Raw genomic sequence first — 9,393 nt, 5'->3', positions numbered from 1 at the left:
TTAAAGATGTGAATAAATAATCGGACACACTATTAAAGTAATAATTATATTTACTATGTGATTATCTTATGTATAACTATTATTAAATAAATCGATAAATCAAAATAAATAATTTAAAAGTTAAGAAAATGAGAAGAAGTGACATAGATGTATTACAGGCATACATAGCAAACAGGGGCGTAGGGAGTGTATAACCAGTGGGGGAAAGTGAACCCACTAGATTTATATATTTTTTAAAATTTATATATAAATTATATTTTTTTGAAAAATTGTTGTATTAAATTTTAATTTGACCTCACTCAAAAAAATAATTATAGTACTATATTTAATTTTGACCCCAATAATTATAATGTTTGAGTCTGTTGTGGATGTTCTTGATAACATTGTTGATGATGGCATAAATTCAGATCAAAGGGCCGAAATTTCAACCTTACTAGAATTAATGCAAAATTTTGACTTTATATTCATCTTGTATTTCATGAAAACAGTGCTGCGAATTACAAATGAATTATCAATTTCTTTGCAATGAAAAGATCAGGATATTGTGAATGCTATGAGATTAGTGACCTTATCAAAACAAAGGCTACAGATTTTGAGAGATGGCTGGGACGATATGCTAGGTGAAATTTGTCCATTTTGTGAAAAACAGAGTATTCAAATTTTAAGTATGGATGAAAGTGTAATAACCCCAATTTTTGGGAAATTTTGAAACCCTTATGAATAGTGTTTTTGCTGAATGAGAAAACTTTTCATGCCACACTAGGTAGGGGTTCTGATATGGATATTCTGAGATTTTATTAGTACTTTATATGGGATATAAGTGTATGTAAAGATCGTCAGAATCCAAATCCGAACACCTTGATTTTTTTTTTCCGGAAATCCAATAGATACGGAAAGGATTGAGTATAAGGTAACAGGATAAAAGGATTTAAATTAAAGGATTATAATAGAGGATCATAAAAAGGAATATAATGTATTGAGAAAGGTTAAGGGAACCTAAGTAATAAGATCCCGGGTATGATCCCTCAAACGATAAACGAAAACGAAAGTTAAGCGAACCGTATAACAGATCAGCGATCATTAGGCAAACAATTAGGAAGTTAATCAAAGGGATTAGAGAGGATGATGTCACCCAACCAATGAGAAGAGGACAAGGAGGGGAGGATGACATCATGAGGATGACACAAGCATGACATGGGAAGGAAGGAGATGTGGTGACTTTTTAACCACACAAAATCAAGGGCAACTAGGTAATTTACTAAAACAAACAACAAAAATCAACCAACCAAAAGCAAAACAAGGCAAAACACAAAAATCTCTCTTCTTCTTCTTCATGCTCTCGGCTTCTTTTCTTAGAAATTGAAGATCCAAGCTCCACCACTTACTATTTAGCAAGGTAATTATCTAAGCTTCCCCATGGATAGTTACATACTTCCTATAAGTTTAAGCTTCTAATTCCAAGCCAATCTTTTTCTATAAATCATGGAAGAAGATGGTGAATAGTGTTTTTCAAGAAATAAAATTTGTGTTCTTGAAGTTTTGTTTAGATTAAGCTTGGATAAGGACTTTAAGGGTGATTCCAAGCCATTCTCTTGATTCTCCACTCTTCAAGGAAGGTATATCATCTCCAAACCCTAGATTCCTATGTATTATAAGATGATTTTGATTAGTAGGGTGATATTGTAGCTTGATGTTTGTGAGTTAGAGTTTGGGATTGAAATGGTATTGAATCGGATTGGTAAATCTTGTTGTTTTGGTTAAAAGAATGTAGTATAGTTAAATTCAAGCTTAGGCATAAGTATGAATGTTAAAATTGAATTGGTTGGGGTTGTTATGATGTGATAAGGATGGATGTTGGTTGTATGTTGGATTTGAGGTTGAATTGGGTTGGTTTTGAATGGTTTTAAATTGGGAAATCGCGTAAACATAGCCGTCGTAACGTCCGATTTTCTTTAGACTGTTTTTGTGCATAACATTAGGACCCGAGGACCCCCTGCTAGATTATGACCATTGCCATTTCTAGATAGCTCATTTTACGAGCTTCGTTTTGATATGTAGTTCGTTCAATTCCGATGCACGGTTTAGGAGAAACGACCGTTTCAAGTAACGGCGTTTCACGAACGAAACTTTTCCCCTCGCCTTACTTTGAAACCTTGGTTAAGGCCCTTAAATGACTAATTGGAGCATGAAACATTTATGTAGAGTGTGTTAGGCAGTTGATAAGACACTCGCGAAAGAATCGCCTTAAAACCCGTAATGGTTAAATTATTAAAAATGGTGGAGCCGAGGGTACTCGAGTGACTTAAGAGAATTAGTAAGCGCAAAACGAGCGTTAGAGTCTTAGTTGGTTAGAGTATAGATTTACAAGTGACTTTGGTTTAATTCCAACTTACTTGTTGCTTATAGGTTACCAGACTCGTCCCGAGCCATTCGTAACCCCCAAGTCGCTCAGGCAAGTTTTCTATCCGTTATACTGTTGTTGTGATGTATACTCTTGTATATGCATTATCTTGCGATAGATGCATGTTGGTTAATTAGCAAATGTTGCAATATATTGAAGCATGCTGCTATGGTATGTATATATGCATGCCTGTTTCGTATCCTTGCTATATATATCTGTTGGTTCAGTTGATAATACCTATGCTAAAGGATAGCAGTATTTGCATATACCCTTAGTACAGGGACCCAAAGGTGAAAATATTTTCTAAAACCGGGAGTCGAAGATCCCGAGTAGATTTTGTATATATGGATAAATATATATATATACTTATATATATATATATGGTCATAGTTTTCAAAACTATTAATCGAATAAGGTTTATTCGATAACTTTAACTTTATTTTATTATTGAATATTATTTCGAATATTATTCGAAGGCGTATGACTCCTTTATATTAAATGAATATTATTTTGAATATTCATTCAAGGACTTATGACTCCTTTTATTTTATTATCTGAATATTATTTGAATATTCATTCGAGGGCTTATGACTCTTTTATATTATTTATTGAATATTATTTGAATATTCATTCGAGGGCTTATGACTCTTTTATATTATTTATTGAATATTATTTGAATATTCATTCGAGGGCTTATGACTCAGTTTATATTATTTAATGAATATTATTTGAATATTCATTTGAGGATCTATGACTCCGATTATTTGCTGAGATATATTCTTTATTTTATTAAAGAATAAGGTGTCAATAATCAAACTTATTTTCGATTATTCAAATAAAGATAGTACTTTCATATAAGTATATCTTTGCTTATTTGATATCCATTTCAAGTATAAGTTTTAATACTTCTACTTCAATTATTTTTATAAAGATTATTCTTTATGGGAATATTATTTAAATAATAATATTCAGTCATTTTCAAAATATTCTGGGGACTGATTTACTTCATTAAATCAACTTTACTCCAAACCCTCTATAAAGTGTTTTCGAGTCTTCAAAATGATTTTCAAAAGTTAGAGCGGATCCCAAAACTCATTTTTATATTTAAGATCTTCCTTTTTAAGGGGATTTAAATACTCGCTCAAAACCTGAGCGATCCGGCTCTGTGGTGTATTTTATATTCGCAACACGGTTGCAGTTTTGGTAAATGAATTGATTACTTACCCAACGTTCGGGAAGTAAGTCCATCTATTGAGTCGGCATAAGCAACATGGGCTCAGTGGGCGTCCATGATAGTGTAAGTGGCTCAGTGGGAGTCCATCAAATGCATAAGTGGCTGAGTGGCAGTCCAGCATAAGGTCCTATTACGACCAGGGTGATGACCAGTGGGGAATTCGTCCATCTACTAGTAGAAAAGGTTACTTATGGGTATCTTTGCCTGATCAGCAAGATATCTGGTTTATGCCAAAATTCTTTTCCTTTCCAAATTTATTGGATATTGCAATTCTGTTCATACTTTGCATGACAGAGGTTTTCAGGAAATGTATAAAGAAGATGTATATGTGGATATATATATATATATATCAGAACTAAATGAAGTATATCATAACTTCATTTCCTTTAATAATATTTCAAAGGTTGAATCTATTCAAATCTTGTCTTATAGTCTCATCTATGTGATGAACTTTTGAAACTGATTATAACTTGAACGGTGGTAGTTCAAGTAGTATTTGGGAAAGATATAAGTATATTGGGGTATCTTGTAACTTCGTCTTTTAAACTTATATCTAATTAATAATTGTCTTATGAATGACAAAGATTTTCAGAAAAACGTTGAGACAAGGTTAGATATATGAGATCACCTTGCAACGATATTTTTTTATACAGTTATACACTGGGACTTTGTGTATATTATGCATGGAAGAGGACTTCCAATATTTTGAAAAGTATATATGTATATATATATACTGAATATTTTGCGACTTCATCACATTAAGATATCAACTTGGTTCATTTCTTTTGACCAAGACTTTCATGAGTATTATGAGTAGGCTCATATATTGTTAATCATTATACATATTATTTTGGTGGGCTTGCTGCTCACCCTTGCTTTCTTCTTTCATCACACAACATCAGATAGATAAGATGAACAGGACCAAGCTCCCAATTCGCAAGCGGATAGGAAACGTTCCGCAGCTTTCAGGAAGCGTTGAGGCCGCTGTAGCTGAGGTAGAACTTACCAATAGGCTAAGTTTTCAACTAATAATGTACCAGACTTATGTATCTTTATCAATTGTAATAATGGCAAAGAAATGTAAATCTATTCAGAAACCTTTTTAAGGTGTATTGACATATAATTGTGGAATAAAACGACTTGTGATTATTTTGGATATTCATCTCTGAGACTATAACTTGTGGTGTGTGTGTTTATTGTGGGGTCACAGTACAGAGTAGTTGATTGTGGATTAAGATTGGGTGTTATTAAGGGAAATGGAACTCGTGACAACCCGGATCCCCGACCCCGGATTTGGGGGTGTTACAGAAAGTTTTTAAATGAAAGGAAGGTAACGCCGCAAAACTCACCAGGTTACTAATTTACATCATTATAAAGTTGAATTCTTTTATGCCACTATAGATTCTTTTATGCCACTATAGATTCGCAGGAGCTTAATAATCATTTCAGCAAGACAATCATAGAATTATTTCTTTGTGTGACATGTTTAAATCCAAATGATCTATTTGATGCTTTTGACAAAGAAAAGTTGATCCATTTTGCACAATTATACCCGCAAAATTTCACAGTGACAGATCTTGTTCTACTAGACAATCAACTTGAAACTTATATTCTTGATGTGCACTCAACCATCGAATTTTCATCATTAAATGGTATTGGTTCTCTTGCTGAGAAGTTGGTTCAAACCAAAATAAGTCTTGTGTATCCTTTGTTTATTTACTTGTCAAGTTGGCATTGACCTTACCTATTACGACATCAAATATTAAAAGGGCCTTTTCTGCAATAAAAATTATGAAGAATCGAATACGAAATTGGATGGGAGATCAATTTTTGAATGGCTGTCTTGTTACCTATATTGAGAAAGATGTGTTTGATGAAGTCGTTAATGAAGCAGTCCTACAATACTTTCAGAATATGAAAAAATATCGAGAACAATTGTGTAAGACGTGATATGAAGGTATCTTTACATCTTATGTAATTCTTTAAATCTTTTTGAAAATTTTGACATTAAAATTTTTTGACCCCACTGACTTAAGTTTCTGGCTACGCCACTGATAGCAAGCATACATGGCAATAGGAAAGCCAGCAACTTTCTGAACCAGTGAGTTGACATTTTGTTTCTTATGCGTTAAGAGAATTATGAATCTTTAAAAGCACAAAAATATTATATAAATGATCTTAAAAAATTAAAATCCAATTATTAAGTTAAGTTAAGTTAAAATGAAAAGAACCGAAGAGTTCTTAAATCATTACATCCAAGTTGGAAGGTTAAAGTAACCACAATTAAAGAAATGCACAATCTCAATGATTACAAAACAGATAATCTATTTGGAAATCTTCGTGCATACGAAGAAGATAATTTACAAGAAAAAGTCATTCCAAAAGTGGAAGACAAAATGAAAAACATGGCTTTAAAATCTATACTTATAGATGAAGAAGAAAACGACGATGAATTAAACGAAGAAATCCAAAATCTCGATGAAAGCGAAATTGCTTTACTTACGAGACAACTGCGTCGTGTGCTTCAAAGCAAAGCTCAAAGATACAGAAAAGGCTTCCTTAAATCAAATAATCAACAAAGAGTTTTTAACTCTAATAGAAGGCCAAATTACTCTCAAAATTACACTCCTAACTATAAGAGTAAGTTTCCGTTAATTGATAAGTGGATTTTATATCCATTTGGAACGCTTTATTAAAACTTAAATTGGTGTTTTGGACTCAAGTTGTTGGTATTTTGATGTGTTTTTGTGTTATTGCATTTTAGGTATCAGTTATATGAAGAAAAGAGCTTTTAAAGGAAATATGATATAAAGTGATCAGAATTGGAAGTAAAGGCCATTTTCAAGTTGTAGAGAATCTCAATAGCTTCGCATGGGCAGTTGAATCGCCTAATTCTGACGAGTAGAACTCAAGTTATGGTCAAAACAAGATTCATCAGAAATTTTTCCAGACAGGAGCTGAGCACCCGCTCAAGAGAGCTGAGCGGCCGCCCAAAGAGTTGAGCGCCCATTCAGGAGAGCTGAGCGGCCGCTCAGGGCGCGGCTGGTCGCTGATTTTGCTGAAAAAGCCTTTTTTTAGTGGAATTTGACGATTTTAAGGGTCCAGGTCCACTAGGGGCGTATATATACTTAAAAATAGGGTTTTCATCATCCGGGAAGATTGGGATACCAAGGAGAAGACCTAGAAGCACAGAATAACTCCGAAAAAGAAGATCTTGTTTTCAACTTGTGATTCTTTGAATTGGTTGTAACTTTGGATGCTCGTTATCGTTCTTGTTGAACCTAGATCTCGTTTATTCGTACTTTAATCCTTATTCAGTTTATTAAGACCTTGTTATTATCATGTTTTCATATGAACCCATGGTGACAATGAGTTCAATCATGGGCTAATCGTGATCATGGGGTCGTAACGGATTTACTATGGAATTCTTTAGTTAGTTGTTTAATACCTTAGTGTGTGATAATTGTATGATATCTAGTATTGGTTGTGCTTATTCGTCTTATGTGCGTAGCTAACATATAAGATAGCGTGTTAATCTCTATTGAAGCGACAGTGAATATAGAGGTTTAGAACTTGCCATGCTAGCATAGGTTCATGTATGTGTATGCATGATTCGTAGGTAACTCTAACCGTTTTACTTGCCCTATGTAATCAAGATAGATAACTAGTGCTTAAACCGTTATGTTGTCAAATTCTGTAGACATATAGGGTCTCAATATAATTGGTGCATATTCAGCTTCTATCTCTTTTGTGGATGTCTGGTAGAATGGTACTCGTGCAACGAAAGTTGGCGTTTATCAGTTTCGTGTTATCTGATTAGTGTCATCACCACCACATGCTAAGGTTAAGAACAATAAGGCTATTGAATGAAGTAGTAATGAAGTTAGAATCTCATGTTTGTCATATATAGTAATTCAACCTCAATTCTCTTAGTTAATGTTATTTAGTATAATTTCTTAGTTTAATCAAAACCCAATTTGTTATCTGTCTTAGCATTGAATGATAACCATACATTGTTGCATACCAGTCTCTGTGGGAACGAATCTGATTTATATCTTATACTACTTGTGAACGCGTATACTTGCGTGAATATTAGTGCATGTTTTCGCCCTAACATGTTTTTGGCGCTGCTGCCGGGGACTCGGTGTTAATTTTTAGTTTATGTGCTTTTCATCAGTGGTCGTTAAAGTTCACTGACTCGGATTCTTTTACTTTCACGATTTATTTGTTTGTGTTTCAGGTACTCATTACAATGGGAGATCCAGCAGCACAATCGAGAGCCTTGATGGATTTTTCTCAACCCAAGATCAATGACATTCAATCTAGCATTGTCAGGCCAGCTATCACAGCTAATACCTTTGAGATCAAGCCTGGAATAATTCAATGGGTGCAGAATTCAGTCCAGTTTAGGGGTTCTCCAACGGAAGATCCCAATACGCACATTAGGAATTTCATAGAGATCTGCGACACCTTCAGGTTCAATGGTGTTTCTGAAGATGCTATTAAGCTGAGACTTTTTCCATTCTCTCTGAGGGACAAGGCTAAGAGCTGGTTACACTCTCTACCAGCTGGTTCGATTACTACTTGGGAAGATCTTGCTCAGAAGTTTCTTACTAAATTCTTCCCTATGGCAAAGACAACTGCAATCAGGAATGCTCTTACTCAATTTGCGCAGCAAACAAGAGAATCTTTATATGAAGCTTGGGAGCGCTACAAGGAGATTCTTAGGAAGTGTCCTCATCATGGAATGCCTGATTGGATGATCATCACTTGTTTTTATAATGGGGTGGGAGCACAGTCTAGACCCATGCTCGATGTAGCATCAGGTGGAGCATTATGGGCAAAGAGCTATAAGGAAGCTTATGATCTAATTAAACTGATGGCTGCTAATGAATATCACTATCCAGCCCAGAGATGTCCACAGGGGAAGGTAGCAGGAGTTCTTGAGGTGGATACAGCTACGGCTATCACTACTCAACTAAAGGCGTTGTCTATGAAGATCGATTCTCTGGCTAACTTTGGAGTTAAACAAATAATTAGTGTTTGTGAGCTGTGTATCGGTCCGCATGCGATGGAGCAATGTGCTATATCTAGTGACTCAGCTCAGTTTGTGAGCAACTTTCAAAAATCGCAGCAACCAGTTCCAGACACTTATCATCCTGACAACTGGAATCATCCTAACTTCAGCTGGAGCAACAATCAGAATGTGATGCAACAACCGTTCCAGCAGTTTGAAAATAAGCTATTCAACCCTCCTGATTTTTAGCAACAAATTGCACCAAAAAAACAACTCCAAATTCAACAACAAAATCATGATGCAGGTCTATCTTCGAATGAAAAATCTGAATTGGAGGAGTTCAGGCTTATGTGCAAAAACCAGGCTCTTATATGCCAAAGCCAGACTATTTCTATCAAGACTTTGGAGAACCAAATAGGGCAAATTGCTAATGCCTTATTGAATCGACCACCAGGAACGCTTTCTAGTGATACAGAAACAAATCCAGGCAAGAGGGAAGTTGAAGAACAGGTGAACGCCATAACCTTAAGGTCTGGAAAGGTTGCAAGCCCCCAAATTCAGCAAGACGAAGAGCCTGAAAAGTTTCAAGTTCCAGAATCTGAAGTTTTGGCTAAAGAAGATGTGCAGAAGGAAGTAGAGGTGGAACCAAGGAAGACTACTATAGAAGACACTTCTCCTGAGGGTAATACAGGGGAGAAACAAATATATCCTCCACCTCCTTTTCCTAAGAGGCTGTAGAAG

General features: G+C 35.0%; 1 non-coding gene across 1 annotated transcript; it reads right to left on the bottom strand.

Annotated features, from left to right (window-relative positions):
- Window positions 1-8,277: 8,277 nt before the first annotated feature.
- LOC141694931 (small nucleolar RNA R71) lies at window positions 8,278-8,384 on the bottom strand. Its single transcript, XR_012564210.1, has one exon. It is a non-coding gene; the product is annotated as a small nucleolar RNA R71 (small nucleolar RNA).
- Window positions 8,385-9,393: the final 1,009 nt, after the last annotated feature.

The sequence above is a fragment of the Apium graveolens genome, chromosome 10 (genome assembly GCF_009905375.1).
Source record: "Apium graveolens cultivar Ventura chromosome 10, ASM990537v1, whole genome shotgun sequence".
Lineage (NCBI taxonomy): Eukaryota > Viridiplantae > Streptophyta > Magnoliopsida > Apiales > Apiaceae > Apium > Apium graveolens.
This window is presented reverse-complemented; position numbering and strand designations above follow the sequence as displayed.